Below are 24,806 nucleotides of genomic sequence, written 5' to 3' on the forward strand. Positions count from 1 at the left end.
GGGTTGGACGATATCAAAAATATTCCCACAATAACGATATTAAGAAATTTATCGCGATAACGATATATATCGCGATAAATGCCCATTTAGAAGAAAAAAACACTTGGGGCCACAAGGAGACGTTATACTGTATGGGGGCAGCCACAAGGAGACGTTATACTGTATGGGGTAGCCACAAGGAGACGTTACACTGTATGGGGGGCAACAAGAAGACGTTACACTGTATGGGGCAGCCACAAGGAGACGTTATACTGTATGGGGGGCAGCCACAAGGAGACGTTACACTGTATGGGGGCAGCTACAAGGAGACGTTATACTGTATGGGGGGCAGCCACAAGGAGACGTTATACTGTATGGGGGGCAGCCACAAGGAGACGTTATACTGTATGGGGGCAGACGGGCAGTTCCCCAGCCTCTGATCAGCCCCCCCAGCCTCTCCCTCTTATCAGCCCCCTCTGGTAACCCCCCCCCCCTAGTATTAATCATTGGTGGCAGTGGCCACAGGGTCCCCCTCCCCATCATTGGTGGCAGTGGGCAGGGCCCCCCCCCCCCCCCCCAGTATTAATCATTGGTGGCAGTGGCCACAGGGTGCCCCTCCCATCATTGGTGGCAGTGGGCCCCCCCCCCTCCCCAGTATTAATCATTGGAGGCCACAGGGTCTTCCCCCCGATCATCGGTGGCAGTCGGCCCCCCCTCCTCCCTCCCCAGAATTAATCATTGGAGGCCACAGGGTCGTCCCCCCATCATTGGTGGATGTGGGCAGTGCCCCCCTCCTCCCTCCCCAGTATTAATCATTGAGGCCACAGGGTCGTCCCCCCATCATTGGTGGCAGTGGGCCCCCCCTCCTCTCTCCCTCCCCAGTATTTATCATTGGAGGCCACAGGGTCGTCGTCCTCCTCCTCCCCCCATCATTGGTGGCAGTTTGCAGTTCCGATCGGAGTCCCAGCAGTGTAATGCTGGGGCTCCGATCGGTTACCATGGTAGCCAGGACGCTACTGAAGCCCTGGCTGCCATGGTATGTTAGTGAGCAGCATTATACTCACGTGCGTCGTGGCCGCCGGGCGCTCCTTCTTCTCATAGGTCTGTGCGGCGCATTGCTAATGCTATAAGCCTTAGCAATGCGCCGCACAGACAGAAGAAGGAGCGACCGGCGGCCACGACGCACGTGAGTATAATGCTGCTCACTAACATACCATGGCAGCCAGGGCTTCAGTAGCGTCCTGGCTACCATGGTAACCGATCGGAGCCCCAGCATTACACTGCTGGGACTCCGATCGGAACTGCAAACTGCCACCAATGATGGGGGGAGGAGGAGGACGACGACCCTGTGGCCTCCAATGATTAATACTGGGGAGGGAGAGAGGAGGGGGGGCCCACTGCCACCAATGATGGGGGGACGACCCTGTGGCCTCAATGATTAATACTGGGGAGGGAGGGAGGAGGGGGGCACTGCCCACATTCCCGGCACCCGACCTCTGAGAGGACGCTGTGATCACCTGAGGGGTTAATTGCGCGGATCACAGCGTCCTCTCAGAGGTCGGGTGCAGGAAATGCGAGTGACAGAATTCCTTCCCTCCCCCACGCCGGCCGAACTGCTAAGAGCGCCGCCGCAAGCGGCCAGCAGGTATCGGGGACATTTGCACGAGTAGAAGTACTCTGCAAATGTCCCGTATCGGTTCATGCTGGGGCGGGCGGCCGCAGATTTAGAAGCGGTCAGCGTACATGACCGCTCCTATGACGTCACGAAATACCGCGGTATTTACAAAACGGCGATATCGCCATATCGCCGTTTTTTTAATACCGCGGTATATCGTGATACCGGTATATCGCTCAACCCTACCTCCGCCCCTCTCTTCTCATTGCCGCCCCTCCTCCACCCCCTCTCTTCTCATTGCCGCCCCTCCTCCGCCCCTCTCTTCTCATTGCCGCCCCTCCTCCGCCCCTCTCTTCTCATTGGTGGCAGCGGCAGCAGCACAGGGGGAGGGAGGACAGCTTCCTTCTCCCCGTGCTACTGAGGGAACATGAGCGCGCTGACAGCAGCGAGCTCATGTTCAGAGATACTAGACTGCGCAAGAGCGCAGCCCAGTATCGAAAAAACGGAAATCCCGGTATCGTATCGATACCGGGACAAAAGTATCGATTGGGTATCGAAATTTCGATACCCGCAACAACCCTATAATAAATAGTTTATTAAATATTAAACGGGAAACTGAATATCACGTCTGTGACTGTCAGGCTTCCAGACTTGAATACAGTGATGTAGGAGAGAGATTAGATCCTAACCACTGTAAGAGAGTCCGGACTAAAATCCCATCCAGCTAGCACATCGGTGCTAATATAAGCTGGCAGGGAATCAAAACACGGCTCAAGGGGTTGAACCAGGTTCAGGTGTGTTTGTTGTGAATCTACTTGGCTAGGTGATATGAGATAGCTGGCGAGTGACTAAAACCCCTACAGGGTAAAACACCCACCAGGATGTATGTGGATGCTCACTCAGCTATCTCAGTCAACCTAATAAGCCTGAGGTATAATATAGATCACAGACCCTAAATACTCGAGTCAGCAGTAGCGCTGCTCAATCAGAGTAACACCCTGCCTGGAGAGCCGTGTAAGAAAACCAGAGGATCACCGGCTCAACGCGTTTCGCTATGGCCATATGAGCCACATTTCATCAGGAGCGAAGTGAGAATCTCTGTTATAATAAAGTATGCCTGTGCGGCAGAATCACCTCACACTGTTGTGTGTACAGGTATTCGGCGCTATGGTGGCCGTACGCGGCCATTTGAACGCCGAAAAGATATCGAGTAAACCCCGCCTACAAAGGGGGCGTGTGTAAGCGCTCGGTCAAATCAAAGAAATGCGCGTCATCTGACGTGCACCCCCGATCCGCCCAGCGCCCGCATCACATCACACACCTCCATACTAGCATAACAAATGCCCATGTAAATAAGGGAAATCGAAAGTCGCGGCTGGGAATATGTCACCTACATGCCTGGCACCAATGTCGACTAAATCGAGAGACCGCAAGTTGGTGACATCACGGTAAGTATATGTGCATGTACAAAAAAGCGAGAAAGAACCGTATCCAGCAGGCATCAATAGAAGAAAAATAGCAGACATAGTGACATGAATCAAGAAGCAGGCCCCGCCTCCATAAATCCAGTATATACATGTGGAGAGCATCATGAAGGCACAGGGGGCAATAAGGTTAGAGAAATGGACAGAAAGTCCATAGAATATGGTCAAGGTTATTTTTTGGGCATCACAATGCCCTGGACCCTCAGCACATCCGGATTCCCAGCATGTACATCCCGTACATGGCGAGGCACCGTAGTGTCTCTCGAGTTCCGGATGTCTGATAGATGTTCTCCTATCCTCCGCCTCAGTTCACGCTTTGTCTTTCCCACATACTGAAGGCCACAATTGCAGGTAATAAGATATATTAGACCCACCGAGGTACATCTAATAAAAGACCGAATCTCATATCTTATTCCACTAGTGGTACTGGTGAACGAGTCTCCCTTAGTGATAAATTTGCATATAATGCATGAACCACAAGGGAAATTGCCTTTGGCCGAACTTTTGAGCCAAGTTTCAGTCGTGGGCCGAGTATAGAGGCTATGAACCAATCGGTCACGTAAATTGGAGCCACGTCTGTACGTGACCAATGGGCGATCAGATAGTGACGATCCAATGTCCGGATCCGATTGTAGAATGGACCAGTGGTTCTGGAGTATTTCCTGAACTTGGCAGTGGGCCTTATCGAAATTAGCCAGGATACGTGGTGTCATATCCACATTCTCCCTATTTCTAGGGGTCAATAACTGGCTACGATTGGTGCTCATGGCATGATGGTACGCCTTTTTCAGGGTATATTCTGGGTATCCCCTGTTGGTAAACCTGTATTTCAGGTCCAATGCTGCAGCCTTGAACTCACCAAGCTCCGAACAATTTCTCCTAGCCTGAGGTACTGTCCCTTAGGGATACCTCTTCTCAGGGCCAGGGGATGTCCGCTCTCCCAATGTAGGAGACTGTTGGTCGCGGTTTGTTTCCTAAACAACTTCGTGGTGATGCGTCTATCAGCGCCTATTGAGATACTGAGGTCCAGAAAGGTAATCTGGGACTCCTGTATCTCCGATGTAAAAAAGAGGCCAATGACGTTAGTGTTTAGGTGCTCCACAAATTCAAGAAAACTCTCTCTGGTACCATTCCACAAAATCAAAATATCATCCAGATATCGAATCATCCAGATATCATCCCCAAACACAACCTCCTTCTCCCACCAGCCCAGGAAAAGGTTTGCGAAGGTAGGGGCACAAGGACTACCCATCGCCACCCCCCTGAGCTGGTGGTAGATACGTTGGTCGAAGAGGAAGGTGGGTGTTTTACCCTGTAGGGGTTTTAGTCACTCGCCAGCTATCTCATATCACCTAGCCAAGTAGATTCACAACAAACACACCTGAACCTGGTTCAACCCCTTGAGCCGTGTTTTGATCCCCTGCCAGCTTATATTAGCACCGATGTGCTAGCTGGATGGGATTTTAGTCCGGACTCTCTTACAGTGGTTAGGATCTAATCTCTCTCCTACATCACTGTATTCAAGTCTGGAAGCCTGACAGTCACAGACGTGATATTCAGTTTCCCGTTTAATATTTAATAAACTATTTATTATTTTTCCCTCATACGTCTCTTCAGGCAGATAATTTTATATATTAGTTAGACGTAAAATTTCCGTTCCAACATTACTGTGATTTGAATTTCATTTTTTTGCCTAATTTTCCATTTTAAAAAATAGAGATACAATTTCAAAATTTCACTTTTTTGGCAGATTTTCCATTTTAATATTTTTTTTCCAGTTACAAAGCAAGGGTTAACAGTCAAACAAAACTCATTATTTATGGCCCTGATTCTGTAGTTTACAGAAACACCCCATATGTGGTCGTAAACTGCTGTACGGGCACACGGCAGGGCGCAGAAGGAATGGAATGCCATACGGTTTTTGGAAGGCAGATTTTGCTGGACTGTTTTTTTTGACACCATGTACCATTTGAAGCCCCCCTGATGCACCCCTAGAGTAGAAACTCCAAAAAAGTGACCCCATTTTAGAAACTACGGGATAGGGTGGCAGTTTTGTTGGTACGTATGATTTTTGGTTGCTCTATATTACACTTTTTGTGCGGCAAGGTAACCGTTTTTTTTTTTTGTTATTTACAACATTCATCTGAAAGGTTAGATCATGTGGTAATTTTATAGAGCAGGTTGTCACGGACGCGGCGATACCCAATATGTATACAATTTTATTTATTTATGTAAGTTTTACACAAGGATTTCATTTTTAAAACAAAAAAAAGTTTTAGTGTCTCCATAGCCTAAGAGCCATAGTTTTTTCAGTTTTTGGGCGATTATCTTAAGTAGGGTCTCATTTTTTGCGGGATGAGATGACGGTTTGATAGGCACTATTTTGGGGTGCATATAACTTTTTGATCGCTTGCTATTACACTTTTTGTGACGTAAGATGACAAAAAATTGCTTTTTTTACACCGTTTTTATTTTTATTTTTTACGGTGGTCACCTGAGGGGTTAGCTCATGTGATATTTTTATAGAGCCGATACCTAATATGTATACTTTTTTTTTATTTATGTAAGTTTTACACAATGATTTCATTTTTGAAACAAAAAAAAATCATGTTTTAGTATTTCCATAGTCTAAGAGCCATAGTTTTTTCAGTTTTTGGGCGATTATCTTGAGTAGGGTATGATTTTTGCGGGATAAGATGACGGTTTGATTGTTACAATTTTGGCGTACATGCGACTTTTTTGATCACTTTTATTACCTTTTTTGGGAAGTAAGGTGGGCAAAATTTCAATTTCATCATAGTTTTTTATTTTTTATTTTTATGGCATTCACCGTTCAGGTAAAGTAACATGACCGTTTTATAGATCAGGTCGTTACGGACGCGGCGATACCAAACATGTGTAGGGAATTTTATTTTTTTCATTTTTAATCAGTGATAAATGTGCTTTTTGATTTTTACTTTTTTTAACTTTTTGTTTGACCCAGACCCACTTGGTTCTTGAAGATCCAGTGGGTCTGATGTCTGTATAATACAGTACAATATATATTGTACTTTACTGTATTTTAGTTACACTTTGTCTGAACAGATCTATGCCTTTAGCACAGATCTGTTCAGCACCATGGACAGCAGGATGCCTGAGAAGGCGTCCTGTTGCCATGGGAACCTTCCCTGTCTGCTCAGTTGTGGCCACAAGGGTAAGGACGGAGGCTCCCTCCCTCTGTGACCCCATCCTGTCAGGGGGCTGCAAAGGCACAGCAGCCCCCCGATTGGGAGAGGGAGGAAGCCGCATCTTACTGTTAACTCTTTCAATACAGCGGTCCGTACGGACCGCTGTATGGAAAGGGTTAAACGGCTGCCGTTTATACCAGAGTGTCAGCAATGAGCTGACACTCTGGTATACCACTGTACACCAACAATTATTCAAGGGGAGGCGGGCGGGGGATCGCGATCCCGCCTGCCGCACCGCCCGCAACACCCCCCCTGCACCACCCACCGCCATAAAACCATTCAGGGGTGCAGGGGGGGGTGGAAAAAAATGTATATGGGGCATTTTGAAGTTTGATCCCCGCGATCAGAATCAGCAAAAAGCGCAGCAAACCGCAAGTCTGAATTGACCTGCGGTTTGCTGCGATCGCCAATACGGGGGGGTCATATGACCCCCTCCCCGGCGTTGTGACAGGATGCCGGCATCCTGTCCGGATTAACCCCCACAGCTCCGCAATCTCGATTTAAAGTTAGGACGTACCGGTACGCCCTGAGTCCTTAAGGATTCGGGAAATAGGGCGTACTGGTACGCCCTGCGTCCTTAAGGGGTTATTACTGGGGAGGAGGGGGGGGGTGAACTGCCCACCAATAATTTTAATACTGGGGGGGGGGGGGGGGGCGCACTGCCCACCAATGTAAACATTGGAAGCGCCCTGTCAGAGGTGCGTCGCCGTCACCATGGGAACACCTCGGGTTTAGAATATACCATCGGATTTTAGTTTTCACGATCTAACAGATCGTGGAAACTCAAATCCGATGGTATATTCTAACCCCCAGGCAAGCGTCCTTGTCACCATGGGAACGCCTGGGGGTTAGAATATACCATTGGGTCTCGGGCGGGACTCGGCTGTACAGCGCTCTCACTTCTGGGAACCATCCTATAGGGCAGTGTTTCCCAACCAGTGTGCCTCCAGCTGTTGCAAAACTACAACTCCCAGCATTCCCGCACAGCCAAAGGCTGTCCGGGCATGCTGGGAGTTGTAGTTTTGCAACAGCTGGAGGCACACTGGTTGGGAAACACTGCTATAGGGCATACATAGGGATACCTCCCTATCTTACGCTGGGTTCACACCTGAGCGTTTTACAGCGCGTTCTTACGCGCTGTAAAACGCTCAGCAGGCAAGAACCAATGATTCCCTATGGGAATGGTTCTCACCTGAGCGTTTTACAGCGCATACGAATGCGCTGTAAAACGCCCTACGCCCCAAGAAGTACAGGAGCTTCTTTGGGATGTAGTGTCGCGCGTTCCCGTACATAGACTTCCGGGAACGCGCGACAATGGGCGTTCGCTTGCACAGGAGCCGCATATGTGGGACGCCCGTAGAATCACGCATACAGAGCGCTCCATGCAGTATGCTCATGTGTGAACCCAGCGTTAGGGTAAGGTATCCGGACAGGGCCGCCCCTTGCGGGGTAGGAACTCTGTATAGACAGGCAGGTGAACATCAGCAATGCCCCTCTCCCCATCCAGGGCTTACTAGGGATATTGGTTCCCTGCACCAGTTTACATCTTCAAACAACCTACGACCACATCTAATCACCGGCCCAGACGCTGTATTTTTTCCACCACGCAAGGCTGATCCCTATCAGGGTGCGTCGGAATGGTAAGACTGTTCCATACTTTTTAAGCCACACCTCAATCATCTGTTTGTGGCGCTTATTTTCTTAAAAGGTCTAATAGTAAAAGTTAGATTTTAAGCTCCCTCATATCCTGTAGTGTTCTCTAAATTGTTAGTGGGAGCGCCCCTATTTAAACATCCACTACCCTACACATGGTGTCAACCAAGTAAACTACATCAGCGCGCCTGCGCATGGCTTCAGTAAGCGCTGAAACATATAAACAAGGGACATAATGTTACTTAATGGTGGCCATGATAATCACCAAATTATTGAATACTCCACCAAGGGGGAGAAACCCAGGGTTCCCAGCCATTTCGACCTTGTGTAGGTAGAAAAAAAAATTACTCGTACCGGTAATTGTTTTTCTTCAAAACCATGGGATCACCCATGTGACTATGTCCTCCAGGAAAGGAAACCTGAAGAGATAAAATGGTTCAGACCCCCCACCACACCTCAGTGATTATAATAACCAAACCTCCGGAGGCGTGCCAACCACCAAAGAATAGGCTTGAAATAAGAAAAGAGACAATATCTGCCCAATTGGCAAATTTCCCCCTTTTTAAAAAAAAGATTAAATTTTCAGGGAGCTGGTGCTGTCATGGGTTTCAAGAAAAACAAATTACTGGTAAGAGTCATTTTTGTTTTCCCCTCACCCATGACAGCACCCATGCCAGAATAAACTATAAGTTGATCTTTTAGGGAAGGGGGAATACAACCTGTAGTACTTTCCTCCCGAAGGCTGAATCTGAATTTAGATGCATCATATAGTGTCTAAAAAAGGTATGAGGAGAACTCCAAGTGGCTGCTCTTATTGAATATGCTCCAACCCCAGTTGGGGGAGACAAGTTAAAAAAAGAATAGGGAAGGGAAATGGCATTTTTGACCCATCTAGCAATGGCACTAGTAGAAGCCTTGTGACCCTTGAAACTACCATAGAATTGTATTATTAGCTTTTCATCTATTCTCCAGGATGCTGTGGAATGAGCTCCCCAACCCCAGGGTCCGTGGTAATTTACCCATATGAAAGACCATGGGTCTCCCGCAGACAGATTCTTTGGTATTGTCCACCATAACAGGGAACACCTGGCCTTTGATGAAAGGTGGAATTTACGGTCCAAAGAGTAAGGGGAGCCGTCCCAGATCTCAGAATATCCGTCTGCAGCTCTCTGGAGTGAATCTGTGCATATGTTACTGCTGGAATAGTGGACGTCATATGATTGTCACAGCCACTATCTCTGGCTGTGACCTTCCGTCCTTGCTTGTTCGGCGCTTCTCGCTGAGGGTTTGTTTCTGTGTGCTATTTGTGGTTCTGTATGGGTTAACTCCCCTGTGTTCCTATTAGGAGTTAATCCTCTGTCTGCTCCATGGGTGTGGCCTCTCTGCTGCACCCATGGAACCTGTATTTAAAGCTGAGGTTTCCTCAGTTCTGTGTCAGCTCTCCTGGTGTGTGTTGTCCTGTCCTGCTCCTGGTTTGTTCTCTCTCTCCCATGCTGCTGACCCATGGGATCCGTGTCTGTCTGTCTGTGCTCTGTGGGTTTCCCTACTTGTTAATTTATGTCCTCTTTTCCCGTCCTCTTTCCTGTCTTTCTGTTTTCTGTTCTGCCAGTTATGTTTTAGTTACTTTGTGTTTATTCATATGTCTGTGTTCAGCAAGCCTTTGCAGCAGAGTGGCATGACAAGGCCATGCAGTTTACTACTGGTGGAGCAAGTCCTTCTCTGCTCATTGCCACTCCTGCTCCCTTGCGTGAACTTCTGCTTGTGTTATTAGTTGCCCTGTTTTGTATTTACCTGTCTGTTATGTATGCCTATGTGCCGTCTGTACCTTCTGGTACCTGTTGTCCATTCGCTCCTGCTGTCACTGTCTAGTTCACGCTCCAGAGTGGACCCTGGCAACTTCCTGCGGCAAAGTCTAACCCTACCTTCTGGGGCCCTAGTGAATACCAGGAGTTGCTTAGTCACACCCCTCTGGAGTATTACTAGACAGTGGCGCAGTGGGGGTTTTCTCCCACTGTGCTGACGGTACATAGAGCTCATGTTTTGTCTGTGCAATAAACTCTTATGTGTCTGTACCTGATTTCCGTTTGTTTATTGCTTGACGATGCGGTGGTCTCTCCTGGGACCTCTAACTCGTGACAATGACCCAACACAGCCATTGCTTCTCTAATAGTACACAGGTAGGAGTGAAAAATTTACAAAATCTGGTCGCTGATTGATTCCCTCTTTATGAGGGGAAGGAAACTCTTTTGTTGGCAGGAGTCCAACTGGATTCCTAAAAACACACAAAATCTGAGAGGGAACAAGGTTTGATTTTTCCCAATTTATTTTCCAACGAAAATCTCCTAACGTGGAACATAGAAGATCTTAATCTCTCTCCAACTCTTCCTTTGAATGGGAAATCAACAAAATCGTCTAGATAAGGTACTAAAGGTACACCTCTTACTCTTACAAAGGCCGCTATCTCTGCTACCACCTTTGTAAAAAGTCTTGAAGCCCGAGATATGCCAAACTGCTGTTCTCAAGAATTTCTGGTACGAGGCATGAATCAGAATGTGATAGTAAGCGTCTTCCAGATCCAAGCTCGCCATCCAACAATTATGGAAGACTAAATTTGTCGTTGACTTTATTGTTTTCATACGGAATTTCTTGTAAGTTAGGGATCTGTTTAATCTCTTCAGATTTTAGTATTACTCTGAACGATCCATTTGGCTTTCTTACTAAGAAAAGAGGGGAATAGAAACCCTCCCTACTTCTCTTTTGGGAATCGGGCAAACCACCCCTTTTCTTAATGGAGCCATAACTTCCAATTCTAAAGTATCTCTTTTTTGGAGATCGGTGAAGCATATTGTTTGAACAAAAAAGTTGCGTGGACGACAAAGGAATTCTATCCGATACTCATGTTTTATAACCTCTAGAATCCATCTGTTGTGGAAAATGGACCCCCAGTCAGGAAAAAACTGTGACAACCTTCCTCCCACCTGACTCCTGGCGTCATTGCTGTTTGTCCTTAGATCTACTTTCTTGGGGCTTGAACAATAAAGAGCTAGATATTTTAGGAAATCTCTCTCTTTTATCACCCTGCCTTTCCCTTTATTTTCTAAAATTGGACTGGGGTTTAAAAAAAAGGTAGGCTTCTAGGGAACTGGGAACCCCTTATTTTTATCAGAAGCTCTTTCCAGAATATCATCTAACCAAGGGCCAAAAAGCCTAGAACCTACACAGGGGACTACACAAAGTCTAGCCTTAAAGCCCTGGTCTCCTTTCCACGACTTTAACCAGATAGCGCGTCTGGCAGCATTCGACATGGCCGCCGCTCTAGCAGAAAAACGCACTGCATCAGTGGATGCATCTGCTAGGAAATCAGCTGCTTTAAGGAAGGTAGGAAGAGAAGAAAGTAATTCTTCTCTAGGATTCTTGTCCTTAATATGAGACTCAAGCTGATCTAACCATAACCTTAAAGACCTAGAGGCCCAGGAGGCGGCAATAGCAGGCCTAAGACTAGTGGATGCTGATTCCCATGTTCTTTTAAGAAAAAGGTCAGCTTTTTTATCCAAGGCATCCCAGGTCTTCGAATGGAAGTGCAGATTTTTGGGCTATCTTAGCAACTGGTGCATGCACTGTGGGAGCCTTATCCCATACCTCAGATACAGATTCTTCAAAGGGATACTTTCTCTTAACTGTAGTTGGTCTAAAAAATTTCCTATCAGGATTTTTCCACTCTCTTATAATAAGAGCTTCCATATTTTTATGCAGTGAAAATACTCTAGGATGTTTAGGACCCAGTCCCTCAAAAACTTGGTCAGCTATTGTTTTTAGGCTGTTTTACGTCCTCTAACTGCATGGTAGCTTTAAACAGGCTTTAATAAAAGTTCAGTTTCTGCAGAAAACAGCTGAGATATTGTGGCTGGAATTTAAAACATCATCCTCCCCAGAGTTTTCAGAATCAGTCTTTCTACTGTAACCGACCCTTTCTGGTGACCGTGGCCGATTTCGTTTCAGGGACAAGAGATGATTTAACTTGTGATCTCACCAAAGCCTTAATACTTTTAGATAAAGATTATGACTCTTCCAGAACCAGTTTATCCACACATCCTGACATAGTGGTCTAACATAAGATGCTGGTAAAGCTACTCTACATCCACTGCATTCTTTATGCTTAGATGACTTCTTAGATGTTTCTGATACCTATAACAGTAAGAGCATTTATAAATATTAGAAGAGGATATCTCTCACCATATGTAGAGGTAACTTCCCCACTCCAGTATCAGGTCCAGTACCGGGTTTGTGGGCCTCGAGGGTTCCAAGGGGTCGGCGTGTCGTGAATCATCCGGGTCCGACACTGTATCCAGACAACGAATCCAGCACAGCACTGTGTGCGCAAAGAAAGAGCTGGCTGTCTTCTCCTGCTGCCATTTATAATGCACCTTGGCCTCCTTTTAACAGTAGGTCCAAATGCCTAATCCAGCCGGCAAAAAGAGCCTCCACCTCTGACGTTGCATCACATGAAGTGACGTCATGACGCCGGAAGCTTTCCGCCGCCCGTCCCCAAGCGCATGCTCAGAATTCGCTTTGGCTCCCAGCCGATATCTTTGAGAAGGTAGAAGCAAGAGCTCCCTAGGTACAGCCTATCTGGAGGACAGGAAACCTGAACTGAGGTGTGGTGGGGGTGTGAACCAGTTTCTCTCTTCCCTGTCCTGGATGGGAGGACCTAGTCGCATGGGTGCTGTCATCGGTTAGGGGAAAAAGTACTCGGGGCACCATCAAGTGTCACAATCCCTCTTCCTCCACACACACACACACACACACACACACACAAAAGAAAGAGCAAAGGTACAAGAGCCGCTAACCATGATGATCTAAAGGGATATAAAGGCAGATGAATATCCCCTGGGAGAGGAGGTCCCCCCCAGATGAGTCAGAGGGACCCTCTTTCCCAGTGAGGGGAAGAGGAATCCAGCGCACAGATCGCGTGTCATGGATCCTCACCCCAAATCTTGGGAATTCATCAGTCCACTGTTATCAACATAAAAAGGTGACCCCAATAGGGTAAAGGGGACAGCAGAGAAAAGACAGATGATCACTCCCCCACCATGCCCATGAAAAGGAAGGGCAGAGGAAGGAACAAGCACGATGTCCACCTCTGCTATCACCATCATATTATCAACTTAGAATACCAGTTGCAGTCCTCTGATGAGGTCCTCTACTAAACAAAGAAAAATAAAACTCAAACAGGGGGACAAAAAATGAACAAAAATTACAAAATTGCATAATCCAGGAGTCCAGAGATTGATGAAGCCGTCATGTCCACATTCAAGTAATTAGTATAATTCACATTCTTCCTTACACCGTGTGTTATCGGGGTTCTAGACATAAATCCTACACCGGTGGTGTCCTGGGTTTCACACCCAATCAGGGAGGGGGAAATTTTGTAATGAATATTGCAGCCACCTATAGACTGCATCCAGTAGTAATTCTTCTCTGAATGTTGGTTTGCACGAAAACATAACTTTTATTATTCTAGTGAAAATGGTTTATAAAACGTTTTCTATGCAAATAAAGGGGCGGCCATTATTAAAAATCCATTAAAGAGAACCTGTCACCAGAAGTGGCCTATGGAGCTCTTTACATGTCCCCACTGTACAAGCTGCCAACTTTCAGAAACTGGTTTTGTTGAATTTGAAAATCAGGTTGTTTGTAGGAAAAACCCACTGCTAAAAAGTACCTTTTGTCATCAAACAGGAGTCACTGGGGCGTACCGCTGGATGAGGCGAGTAACGGAGTCATCTCCTCTATCCTGCTCAGTTTGCTCTTGCAGACCTCCGCTGGCTTCCTGATGTCAGCTCCTGGCAGTGAGAAATCTCACGCAGACACAGAAGACCTCGTTCCGGCACCAGGATCCTGACATGTGAAGTGCGCAGATATGTATACACACCGACTTCAAGCACTCACTGTGTTTGTGTAGTCCCCTAGAGCAGGGAGTACTTTTGACATTTGGACTTTTGTCTATATTCCCTATGCAAAGTTGTCCGTCAGACTTAAGGCACCTTACATGACAATAGACGGGTGAGCATCTATAAAACCCAGTGTCCTTATACTTAAAAGAAGCACCCTGGTTTACTGCAGACCCTGACTCTCTGGATTTATGTCCCATTGGGGTGCACCACGCCTTACCATACCTTCCGGAGAGCAGCAACATGTGGTGACACCTTGACAATGTCCAGGGGTCCCAGCGTAGCGTTGGGGCCACCACAAAGCTGGCCACTGTGTTTGCCCAGGAGATGCTGGGACCACAGTCAGCAGATGTCAAGATCCCTGCCAATGTCTTCTGCTGTGCGAGATTTCCCATTGCCAGGAGCCGACATCAAGAAGAAGAGCTCTGTGAGAGTAAGTTGGGGAGGATAGAGGAGATGACGCTGTGTCTCACCTCATCCAGCGGTACGCCCCAGTGACTACCGGAGCTATGTTCGATGACATCAGGTACATTTTAAAAGTGGATTTTTCCTACAAACAACCTGATTGTCAAATTGAACAAAACCTGTTTCTGAAAGCTGGCAGCTTGTACAGTGGGGACATGTAAATAGGTCAATAACACTCTCCAAAAGACTTACTGATAGGGAACTTAGACTGCGAGCCCCATTGGGGACAATGTGATCCTAATGTCTGTATAGCCCTGCTGAATATAGTAGCGCTATATAAATGCATAACATGAATACAATAAATAGGCCACTTCTGATGACAGGTTCCCTTTAATGGATTTTTAATAATGGCCGCTCTGTATTTGCATCGAAACAGTTATAAAAAAAACTTGTATTATTCCAGTGAAAATGAAGTTTTCCTGCAAACCAACATTCAGAGAAGAATTTATTACTTTTTGAACTACTAGATACAGTCTATAGGTGGCTCCAATACTGATTACACAATTCCCCCCCTCCCTGTTTGGGTGTGATACTAGGACACCACTGGGTTTACAATTTATGTCTAGAACCCGATAACACACGGTGTAAGGCAAATAGAGAACTGCTCCCCTATAAAACCTCTCTGCACATACAATAATCCTATATGTTGTCAGACCAGGACTGCGACTGTGTTCTCTGAGGTGTCAACAAGGGACCATTTAACAGCTGCCATGAGATATTTTGGGGCCCCATATATTGGGATTGGTCAGAGCCCCTGGGGAGAGTGGGGTATAGCATTGAAGTCTTCAGCAGGAAGGGGTGAGCAGAATGGCCGGCAAGCTGTCACTGACCACTGGGGACTTGTCCTCCTCTGATTACTTCTTTAGGGCAGAACATTGTGAGATCTTTATGGTCAGACAGGCAGCTGCTACTGTTCATTGGTGGCTCTTTTTATTTCGGCTCTACCATAAGGCTTTTCCTATTTCCAAAAATTCTGGTGTCAGTAAAGCCTCTAAGTACTACGGAAAGAGGGTTCATAGAAGGTAGAAGAATGGGCGATAACCCCAACCTTCTGATCAATACTGTGGGACACCTGGTATCGGTAACAATTGTGTGCTAATAAAGGAAAACCTGTCAGAAAGTACAATATGTGACCCCCAAACTGCCACCACTACCTGACTATACAAGGAGTCATCAGTAGCCAGTGAAGGAGCAGAATCTGTGAGTCTTCTCTGCTTTATGTAGTGGTTACTACTCACCTGGGTGGTTATCGGTGGGAATGTCCTCTATGATCTGCTCATCACTCCTCACATATGTATCTTCAGCCTTAATATTGTTCAGATCTTTACCCGGATTTAAAAGCTGTGAAACAGAAATGGTAAAAGTCAGCAGACTGATGGAGAAGTCGTGTGGAAGGTTTAAAGAGACCAGAAAAGATAATTACCCTGTTTCCCCGAAAATAAGACAGTGTCTTATATTAATTTTTGCTCCCAAAGATGCGCTAGGTCTTATTTTCAGGGGATGTCTTATTTTTCCATGAAGAAAAATACGGTACACATTTATTGTTGAACAAAAAAAAAAGGAAATCAGGGTGGGGAGGGGGATCACTTAAAATGGCACAGGGGGATCAGAGAAGGGAAGCAAAATGACACAGGGGTATCAGGGTGGGGAGGGGGATCAGAAGGGGGAATCAAAATGGTACAGGAGAATCAGAGGGGGGGATTACTATAGCATTTTAGTACCCCCTTCTGATCCTCCTGTGTCATTTTGCTTCCCTTCTCTAATCCCCCTGTGTCATTTTAAATGATCCCCCTCCCCACCCTGATCACCCAGAGTCATTTTGATTCCCCCCTCTGATCACCCTGTGTCATTTTAATTACCGTTTTTAGTCTCCCCCCCCATCTTCACCAGACATCCCCCACCTTCCATTAGATATCCCCCCCCCACCACCTGTCACCCCGTCCCCTGTGTGTCCGTGCCAGCCAAGTTGAGAGACTCCATCAGGGCAGAGCGAGCAGCGGGCGGAAGAAGGCGGCAGCTTGTCCTGGCGGCGGCTGCGGCCAATCAGTGAGCTCCTTACATTCTGGGGTTGCTTGCTTTATAATCGGGGAGGCCTTATTTTCGGGGGATGCCTTATATTACAGCGATAGGCAAAACTAGAGGTAGGTCTTATTTTCGGGGGATGTCTTATTTTCGGGGAAACACGGTAATTACAATGACAATAAGTGATGAACTGACAGCAGAGTTATCTGCTATGGCAGCGGTCCATGCCTATAGCTCCTCTCCTTCCTGCTGGTGGGCACGTCTGCTGCCTGGTTTACCTGCTCCATAGCTTTAGGGCTCCGGTGGTCCAGTCCCACAGACATCCCTCTCTCCCTTCCCAGTGGTCCCGGCTGCTGGAATAACGCTGTCCTCCCACACAAGCTGAGGCCTGCTTCCTGCCGATAATGACCTTCTCTGCCCATAGGTCATGTGTGCACACACTATCTCTGGCTCTTATAGGGCCGGCATGCACGCACTCTGATCTCTACAAGCCATGGAAAGGAGCCTGATCAGTAGGTTCTAGTATGCTAGTCTCATGCAAAGCTTGTTTGCCTGTTCTGTGTACAGACTTCTGCCTGACTTCTAGATTAGACCCTTTGCTGTCTGACCTGACCCTTGCCTGATCTCCGTTCTGATCCTGAGCTGCTCGCCCTGACAACGGACCATTTATCAGACTGCATGTGTTCTGCCTTTCCTGACCCCGTGGGTCACCAGTCACTTGTACAGAAACTACTTCAAGTGCAGCAGCCTAGTGGTTCCCCTGCAACAAAGTCCACATCCCTGTACAGGGGATAAAGTGGAGGGAAGGGGGTCACTTATATAACACACTTTGGAGCAGAACCATGTCAAATCTGTTCAAGAGACACAGTGGATCTACATGTGCCATGCATCTAGTTGGTTCCTTATTCCAACCAGCAGTCTCTACCGACCAGAAAACTGTGAGAAGATCCAGACGACATGCAAGGTCTATAGTTAGCTGTAATCCTGCCATCTCTACCTTTCTCATTATACAAGGATAAAACATATAATACTGGTTTATAAAACAAGACTGAACACAAGATCTTCACAGCACTTCTACAGATCATAGGGAACCTTTCATTAGACCTTATCTTCATCTACCTGATCATCATATGAAATGCTTTGATGTTCTTCTGAACCATCCTGTAGAAGAAAACTAGGACATCTCTCATCCTGTAGAAGAAGAGGACTGGGAGTTGTTCTCTCTTCTTTAACTGTAGGAAAAACATACGGTGACAATTAATTTCTTACATATAACTAGTGAGAGGATGTGTGTATTTAGTCATGTCTTTTACTTGGTGGCTGGTGATCCTCCATTGTGACGTTCTTGTACAGATCTTTGTGTCCTTCTAAATACTCAGACTCCTCCATGGAGAAATAGACGGCGACATCCTGACACCTTATAGGAACCTGACAACACAATGATACAGTCATCACCCAGATCCCTTCATAGTGTTACTGTATAATGTCCCGACATTCCCAGCGATGTCACCTCTCCAGTCAGCAGCTCAATGATCTTGTTGGTGAGCTCTAGGATCTTCTCTCTGTTGACTTTCTCATGTATGGGGATGTGAGGTCTCGGCCTGGATATTGGGCTCAGGATTCCTCCCCGTTCTTCAGATACCGGGGCCTGACAATGCTCACTAGAGGTCTTCTTCACTACTGTGTATTCCTGATTATAGAGAGACGCAGTAATAAATATCCCTCCATACATCTCCAGAGTCCCTCACCTCTCCAGTCATGTCCATCTGTTAGTAACATAGAGAAGATGATGTAATGTGACATCATCAGAATCTCTCACCTCTCTAGTAAGCCGGAGGAGGATCTCTAGGGTGAGATTTATTATACTCTCTGCCATCTTGTCCCCATCCCTATCCATCCTTGAAGGGTCAATCAGGAGAATGATCTTATATAGGAGATATACGCTGAGCGGATCCTATATTGTAGGAACCTGAATGGAAAGAAGATGAACCGATGTAAAATCATAGAAAATCCCATGTAAAATACAATTACTGGAGATAAGAAGAGGAAACACTGGAGGAGATAATAAAGTGTATCAAGGCAGTTCCTCCATGTTTCAGGTCAAAGCCTGTCACACCTTCATATCACCACTATAGTCAGTTACAGGTCACAGCGGTAATACCAGTATAAGGCTACTTTCACACCAGCGTTTTTTGCGGATCCGTCATGGATCTGCAAAAACGCTTCCGTTACAATAATACAACTGCATGAATCCGTCATGAGCGAATCCGGTTGTATTATGTCTTCTATACCCAAGGCGGATCCATCATGAACACTATTGAAAGTCAATGGGGGGCGGATCAGTGTTCTATTGTGTCAGGATGGATCCGTCCCCATTGATTTACAATGTGTGTCAGGACGGATCCGTCTTGCTCCGCAACCACATTGTGGACAGAATAACGCTGCTTGCAGTGAATGGAGACAAAACTGAAGCGTTTTCATCCTATGACGGATCTCAATAGCGGAACTGAAAACGCTGGTATGAAAGTAGCCTAAAGCTGTAATCTGGTGGATCACTTCATAGATCTAGAGCTCAGACTGCCCTCGTCCTATCAGTTGGAATCACAAGAATAAAGGGCATCTGTCAGCAGATTGGTACCTGTGACACCGGCTGACCTGGTACATGTGCGCTTGGCAGCTGAAGGCATCTGTGTTGGTCCCATGTTGATATGTGCCCGCACTGCTGAGATAATTAGGTTTATATTATATGCAAATGAACCTCCAGGAGTAACGGGGGTGTTGCCTTTTTACCTAGAGGCTCCTCCTTTCTGCACCTGCCACGCCCTTTTCACTTTGATTGACAGGACCAGGCAGTGAAGACGTAATCACACCTGACCTGTCAATGAAAGTGAAAAGGGCGTGGCGGGTGCAGAAAGGAGGAGCCTCTAGGTGTAAGGGCAACACCCCCGTTGCTCCCAGAGGCTTATTTGGCTATATTAACCCTTCCTGCACCAGGCCAGATTCCATCTTCCTGCCCAGGCCTATTTTTGCAAATCACGTGGTGGTAATAACTTTGGAATAGTTTTACATATCTAACTGATTCTGAGATTGTTTTCTGCTGAAACATTGTACTTCATGTTTGCGGCAAAATTGGGTCAATATTTTTTGCAGAAAATTTTAAAAAATTCAAAATTTTCTAAATTTGAAATTCTCTACTTAATAAAAAGAAAAACTTGTAAAATAGTTATCAGTCAACATTCTCCATATGTCTACTTTATTTTGGCATCATTTTGTAAATGTCATTTTATTTTTTTAGAACGTTAGAAGAAGGTTTCCAAATAAAATTTCCAAAATAGCTTTTTTAAAGCACCAATTCAGTTATAAAGTGATTTTGAGGGGCTTACATAGTAGAAACCACCCATAAATGACCCCATTTTAGAAACTAAACCCCTCAAATTATTCAAAACTGATGTTACAAACTTTGCTAACCCTTGAGGTGTTCCACAACTGTTTAAAAGAAAATGAAGGTAATTTCAAAATTTCATTATTTTTTGAAGATTTTTTATATTAATCCATTTTTCCTGCAATACAGCAAGTGTTACCAGCAAAATAAACCTCAACATTTTTTATGTGGTCATAAACTGCTGTACGGGCACCCGGCAGGGCACAAAGGGGAAGGAGCAACATAAAAATTTTGAAAGGCAGGTTTCAAAGGGACAATTTTAAGTTGCCATGTAACATTTCAAGTCCCCCTGATGCACCCCCTACAGTAAAAACAAAAAGTGACACCAATATTTGACGATACCGCACCTCGAAGCCCCGCCCACCAACACCATACATCGGAATGACGTGGTACGGTTTTGTCACTGACCAAAATAAGGTCAGCTTGGCACAGTTTACACAGATACCTCCTGTCCGCACGGGTGCAGGGAGGCACGGGGAGTGAGAGAGGGTGGTCCAAGCAACCTTCGGTGTGACACAACACTCGCTCACAACCCTGACAAGCTGAGAGAGCCTTTTCACTGCCCCAATGAAGCAGAGCTCGGCCAGCCCGGTAGACTGCCCCCAGTTCCTTGTTAGATATAAGCCCGGTCCCTTAACGGGATTAGATCGGGTCGGAACCAACCCCAGGTAGCTTATAGCGTTATGCTGAAACACGGACATGGGGATTCGTGATCGAGATACAGAACAGCGCAAGATTAATTTATATATTTACCTGCCTTAAGGGCGCACTAGACACAACACTATATACACACAGATATATACAATGGTCAGATGTGCAAATACAGATGATATGGTACAAACAGAGTTAAACAGATGAAAAGTCAGTTACCGGGTAGATGAGTAATCCTTTGTGTAAGGCCTCAGGCACACAACCGTTTTTCGGGTCCGCATCCAAGCCGCCGTTTTTGCGTCTCGGATGCGGACCCATTCACTTTAATGGGGCTGCAAAAGATGCGGACAGCACTCCGTGTGCTGACCGCATCCATTGCTCCGTTCCGTGGCCCCGCAAAAAAAATAGAACATGTCCTATTCTTGTGCGTTTTGCAGACAAGAATAGGCATTTCTACAATGGGCCGCCCGTTCCGTTAATTGCGGAAGGCACACGGCTTCCGTTTTTTGCGGATCCGTGGTTTGCAGACTGCAAAATACATACAGTCGTGTGCATGAGGCCTTATGATGATGAATGCTATAGCCACACGGGAGCAGTGACATCAGCAGGTTGTCCACGGTCCCTCCAAACACATTACACGATGTAACCCCCTTTAGAGAAAGTCCATGGCCGCTGCCCTGCACAGGCAGTGTAATCCTTAGTGGGTCGCGCCCATCACTCCCCGGGAGGATCCCCATCCCCCTCCCTGGTCCTAGTAGCCAAAGATCCACAAAACCCATTATGGCTCATAGCTCCATACCGGAAGGTCACAGGGAGATGGTTCTGATCAGAGGTCGCAATAACGTCTGTACAAGCGGCATAGACGCCGGATTAGGACATTTTAAGCTTTGAAAAAAGGCTGTTGCGTATGAATATACATTAAGGCTTTTCATGTAGTTAACCAGCGCATTGCACCCTGTGAATCCCATGGGCAGCACATTAATACTGCTGTTACCCAAAGCGTCCAATAGCAAAGCTCCTTACTGGCAGGTGTAGGGTAGGCCGCGAGGAAGGAGCTTTTTATTAGGGAGGGAGGCTGCTCATTGGCCAATTTCGGCGCGCTGCTTCTCCATGCCGCTCCAGATCCCTGACTGTGTAGGCTGAGTAGTGTCTGGCCGAGGAAAGATCCATGGAGACGGGAGAGCAGCCGGTGAGGAGGCACTGATGTCCGGGGACAAGCTGATAAGGAGCGGCGGACGGACAGCAGAGCTCTGATCCCTGCACCGGGCTAATGGGATCACTTACAGTGCAGCGTGGCGGCATTCTTCTGACTGCGGAACCGGCTGCCGACATGAGAGGTGAGGAGGTGACTGCCGGACAAGAGGTCACAATCCGGTGTCAGGACTCCGAGAGGTATGATGACGTACGAGGCCAAACTCTCCTGTGTTCTCCCTGTGTTTGGTGCTCAGCCAGAGCCTGCTGGTGCAGTGATCAGGGAGTCAGTGTATTTGCTTCATATCAGTCTATATCACGTTTATCAGGGCTCTGTGTATCCTGGATTGTTTGCCCCCTCAGCACTATCCCAGCAGATATTCCTGCTCTGTTATCTCCTATGTGGGCCCTGGATCCATCAGCAGAACATTGTGCTGATAATCGTGGTGCTGATCGGCCAATGTAATACTGGAGATGCAGAGCGCTGATAATGCGCCATTTTGGCCGAGTTATATTTTAAATATGACAGAAAACATGCGTTATTAAATTGCATAAACGTTAGAAATTTTAAATTGTGTAGATTTGCTATTTATGTATAGAATAAATACCAATTCTAGAGTAGACTGGTGACGGTTTCCTAACTCTTACAGGCCGTCTGTCACCAGCCTCAGTCCTGTCTCGCTGTTATACCGCCTTGTAGGTCACACACAGATAACACACGGGACCTTTTTCTGCCCCTTCTGTAGCTGCAATGTTCCAAAAATGAAGTTTACACCATATGGAAACAGGGTTTGCAATGTGTCAGGGGTGGTGTTTGCTGCTCAAAGTGACCCCCCCCCCCCCCCCCCCCAGCGTTACTCAGCGAAGCCTCCTCCCCTCTATCGCAGTTCACCTGCCCGATCACCGGAACGTAGCTGTATGGCACGTTACGTCATGCTGCGCCCTACATGTACGCCACTGGGCGAGAAGGGGTTAAAATATAATTTTCCTTAGGAATGCAGCCATATTATACAAACATGTATGCTGGTCAGGGGCACAAAGTCATTTAACCCTTTAAATCACACTCCTACCCACTTTGATGCCATGTGCCAGTCATTTCTGTGGTCATACCGCGTTCAGCCGATTTCCGCTCAGTGCAATTTATTTTATTACTGGGAAAAGTTCTCATAATTCATTAACAAAACAAATTATGATAATAAGAAACTAATGAATAAGAAACCTTCAGCTGCGTCCATCGCACAGTATAGAAATAATTCCGCCATATAGCACATAGAGAACGGCTGCAGTGCAGTATAAGGCGGGGTTCACACGTGACTGGTCAGCTGCAGATTTACTTTGCGGATTTCTGTGCGGTAAATCTGCAGCGTTGTACAGAACCAGCAAAGGGAATGAGCTTTTAGTAATTCTCAGTCACGCGTCGGGCGGTCACTTCCACAACCCCATAAAGGAGGACGTTGTACCAGGGACAGTGGCACATAATACTTCAATACTACAGCATGCCCGATACTACAATACATACTTGTAGCAGTAATTACACTATGCCACCGCTCCACAGGAGACAACGTGCGGTGTACTGACGAGGAAGCGGCGCTCACACTGGAGCATCGTCTCCTCTTCCAACCGCTGATAGTCGGGGCTGCCAGGTATCAGTTCCCGCCGATCAGATACTGATGACCGATCCTGACAACCGCTTATCAATATAAACGGCCGACAACACCTATAACTGCCTCTGGGGAACGGAAAAAAACCACCAAAAACTGACATGGTAAGAATTTATAAATCTGCACGGCCGGTCAATATCCACATAGAGAAAAGAGCCCAATATAGAGGAGATCGGTCTAATCTCATCCACTGCTGGTTCTGGATTACACTCAGGCTGGGCTTCTCTACATGGAAAACCGTATGGAATCAGCTGTGGATTACACACGGAAAACCGGAGCGCGAGCGAAATACAGGACAGTTTGGGTTTCCACAAAAGCTTTGATTATGTCCTCCATGTATATACAGAAGATACCCAGGTTATACCAGCATAGTATATACCATAATACACAGGAGGATGACTATGTATATACCTGTACATATAGATGACACTCAGATATACCCAGGTTATACCAGCATAGTATATACTATAATACACAGGAGGATGACTATGTATACACCTGTACATATAGATTACACTCAGATAGACCCAGGTTATACCAGCATAGTCTATACTATAATACACAGGAGGATGACTATGTATATACCTGTACATATAGATTACACTCAGATAGACCCAGGTTATACCAGCATAGTATATACTATAATACACAGGAAGATGACTATGTATATACCTGTACATATAGATTACACTCAGATATACCCAGGTTATACCAGCACAGTATATACTATAATACACAGGAGGATGACTATGTATATACCTGTACATATAGATTACACTCAGATAGACCCAGGTTATACCAGCACAGTCTATACTATAATACACAGGAGGATGACTATGTATACACCTGTACATATAGATTACACTCAGATAGACCCAGGTTATACCAGCATAGTATATACTATAATACACAGGAGGATGACTATGTATACACCTGTACATATAGATTACACTCAGATAGACCCAGGTTATACCAGCATAGTATATACTATAATACACAGGAGGATGACTATGTATATACCTGTACATATAGATTACACTCAGATAGACCCAGGTTATACCAGCACAGTCTATACTATAATACACAGGAGGATGACTATGTATACACCTGTACATATAGATTACACTCAGATAGACCCAGGTTATACCAGCATAGTATATACTATAATACACAGGAGGATGACTATGTATACACCTGTACATATAGATTACACTCAGATAGACCCAGGTTATACCGGCATAGTATATACTATAATACACAGGAGGATGACTATGTATACACCTGTACATATAGATTACACTCAGATAGACCCAGGTTATACCAGCATAGTATATAATATAATACACAGGAGGATGACTATGTATATACCTGTACATATAGATTACACTCAGATAGACCCAGGTTATACCAGCACAGTATATAATATAATACACAGGAGGATGACTATGTATACACCTGTACATAT

General features: G+C 46.1%; 1 protein-coding gene across 3 annotated transcripts in view; it reads right to left on the minus strand.

The window, feature by feature from the left end:
• LOC120999547 (gastrula zinc finger protein XlCGF66.1-like) overlaps positions 1–24,806 on the minus strand; it is a 107,606-nt gene that overhangs the window by 7,571 nt on the left and 75,229 nt on the right. For 2 of the 3 annotated variants that reach the window (XR_005778544.1, XR_005778545.1), the window contains exon 5: positions 15,613–15,715. The gene's annotated coding sequence lies outside the window, so the exon portion shown is untranslated. Of the gene's footprint in view, positions 1–15,612; positions 15,716–18,043; positions 18,366–24,806 lie in introns of those variants that run through there. The other variant, XR_005778547.1, reaches the window with a different exon arrangement.

The sequence above is a fragment of the Bufo bufo genome, chromosome 4 (assembly GCF_905171765.1).
Source record: "Bufo bufo chromosome 4, aBufBuf1.1, whole genome shotgun sequence".
Classification (NCBI taxonomy): Eukaryota; Metazoa; Chordata; class Amphibia; order Anura; family Bufonidae; genus Bufo; species Bufo bufo.